General features: G+C 47.2%; 2 protein-coding genes across 2 annotated transcripts in view; both read left to right on the top strand.

The window, feature by feature from the left end:
• smg8 (SMG8 nonsense mediated mRNA decay factor) overlaps positions 1–603 on the top strand; it is a 7835-nt gene extending 7232 nt beyond the window's left edge. Inside the window, 1 exon segment of the mRNA XM_055148295.1 lies at positions 1–603. This exon segment is cut by the window's left edge and continues 512 nt beyond it. The gene's annotated coding sequence lies outside the window, so the exon portion shown is untranslated.
• Positions 604–2492: 1889 nt separating this feature from the next.
• Positions 2493–2500, top strand: part of kcnj15 (potassium inwardly rectifying channel subfamily J member 15) — a 6213-nt gene continuing 6205 nt past the window's right edge. The window contains exon 1 of the mRNA XM_020931568.2: positions 2493–2500. This exon is cut by the window's right edge and continues 125 nt beyond it. The gene's annotated coding sequence lies outside the window, so the exon portion shown is untranslated.

Raw genomic sequence — 2500 nt, 5'->3', positions numbered from 1 at the left:
CGCCCCCACCTGGCACCGGCGAGCGCAGACCCCGCCCCCACCTGACACGCCGGGCACTGCCATGTCTCGAGAAAAGGAAATGGTCAGTCTGTCGGTCGACCCGCCGGCCACCGCTCCACACCTGCTCCCTGTGACCCGCCGGGAGCCACTGGCTCTGGAGGACTGTTCGGATTCAGGTTCGGGTTTGGGGTAAATCTTCAGCAGGTTCAGTGGCTTTTTAAATTTCCTTGGTCCAAACTTGTGCTGTTCTTGTGTCTTTGGGCAGTTCGGTCTCTTTTGTTCTTCGCTCCGACCTGTTTCTTTGTTTTCAGTTTTTTTGTTTTCAGTCGTTCTTCAAAGTTCTTCCTGGTCGGTGTGTCCGGCCACAGAGGTCACGCGGGTGGGGGTCACAGGGGCGGGGGTCACAGGGGCGGAGGTCACAGGGCGGGGGTCACAGGGGCGGGGGTCACGCAGACGGAGGTCGTTCCAGAACTGTGACTCGGCAACAAACAAAACTTAAATGAGCCCAAAGCCGCTCGGCCGGTTCTGAGTCGCTACGGAAACAACAACACGACAGAAACAAACATAAGTCTTACTGCACTAAAGATAAAAACCAACATTTCTGTGATTAAAGTAAGAAACAAATTTGGAAACGAATTTGGAGCATTTTGTAAAGGAGAAGAATCTGTGTATCATTCGTTCGTTCGACTGAACAAGGACTGAATCAGGACAAAATCAGGTCCAGAACCAAACCAGAACTAAGACCAGGATTGAGACCGGGACCAGACCAGGACTGAAAACGGTTTAGTCCTAGTTTAGTCCTGGTTTAAGTCATGGAAATGGGAAACAGAGTTTCTGTGACTTTAAAATGCGATGCGGGACTGAACCAGGACTGAACCAGGTCTAAACCAGGACTAAACCAGAACTAAACCGTTTTCAGTCCTGGTCTGGTCCCGGTCTCAGTCCCAGTCTCAGTTCTTGTCTGATCCCAGTCTCAGTCTTGGTCCCTGACTCAGTCCTTGTCTAAGTCCTGGTCTCAGTCCCAGTCTGGTCCCGGACCTCATTCAGTCCTGGTTCAGTCCTGGTTCAGTCCTGGTTCAGTCCTGGTTTAGTCCTGGTTCAGTCCTGGTTCAGTCCTGGTTCAGTCCTGGTTCAGTCCTGGTTTAGTCCTGGTTTAGTCCTGGTTCAGTCCTGGTTTCGTCCTGGTTCAGTCCTGGTTCAGTCCTGGTTCAGTCCTGGTTTAGTCCTGGTTCAGTCCTGGTTCAGTCCTGGTTCAGTTCGGAGGCGCAAATAATGAAGAAAATTGTTCTTTTTCTTATTTTTGGTTTTATATTGAAAAACAAGGTTTTTCTTCTGCCACATTTTTCACTTTGACTTTGATTTTATTACGACTTTATTGTCATAAAATTGCGACTTTTTCTGGCTTCGACTTTATTCTCATAATATTACGACTTTATTCTCGTAGCGCCAGCGTGTTTTTTTGTTTTTTTTATCTGACTCTTATACTCGTCGTACGACTGAACTCAAACGAAAAGGAAAAAACTATTGAACAAGACGTGTTTTTTGTATTTTAACTATAAAAAGTTTTGTTCCTCTGCAGATCATTTTACTACAAATCAGGATGAAATTCTAATTTAATTCAAGTCGTCTGAACTTGGTTAGATTAAATTTTTTGCAGCGTTCATGAAAACTCTGACTTGATGACATCACGAGGTGGAGCAGAGCGTGTGGAGTTTTGGATACAGACTCATGATAAAGATTTACTCCAACGTGTGAAAGAAACAAAGAGACGAGCAGCAGAGTTTTTGTTCACAGGAAACTTTATATACTTTATAAAACAGCAGATTTAAGTTCAGTGTAAATAACCGAAAAAAAACTGTTTAGACGGGTTTAGGTTTTGGGTTTTAGGGTTTTAGGGTTTTGGTTTTGAGTTTAGGGTTTTGGGTTTTTTGGGTTTAGGGTTTTGGTTTTGAGTTTAGGGTTTTGGGTTTTGGGTTTGGGTTGTTTTGGTTTTGAGTTTAGGGTTTTGAGTTTGGGGTTTTGGGTTTTGGGTTTAGACTTCGTGTTCGTGTCACGTTTCTTTTCCAAACTAAAACTTTGATTTGGTTTTGTGCGACTCGTCAGGTGGAGTCGAACAAACCAAACAAAAGCAGTTTTTACAGGTGGATGAACTGCAGGGCCGCTGTCCTGACCTTCCCTCAGGGGCTTTTCTTTCCACCGTCCCCACGGGCCCCACCCACAGGCTCGTCTTACACCCGGCCCAGGACCCGCTCAGGGGCCCAACGACGCCTCCAGGGGCCCCAAGGACAAGAGACTGTGTGAACAACAGCTCCACCCACGGCTGACACACTTACCCCCCCCCCCCCAACTCCCAGTGTAACTTTTCTGGGGTTTCAGGTTTTTTATTGCTTTTCCTGAATGTTCCACAGTATTTAACTTTTCTGTCTCCATGGAGACGAGACGCCATGGGGGCGGGGCCAGGCGAGAGGGCGGGGCCATGTGAGGGGGCGGGGCCAGGTTT

The sequence above is a fragment of the Boleophthalmus pectinirostris genome, unplaced genomic scaffold (assembly GCF_026225935.1).
Source record: "Boleophthalmus pectinirostris isolate CB_2022bp ecotype Guang Dong unplaced genomic scaffold, ASM2622593v1 HiC_scaffold_12, whole genome shotgun sequence".
Classification (NCBI taxonomy): Eukaryota; Metazoa; Chordata; class Actinopteri; order Gobiiformes; family Gobiidae; genus Boleophthalmus; species Boleophthalmus pectinirostris.
This window is presented reverse-complemented; position numbering and strand designations above follow the sequence as displayed.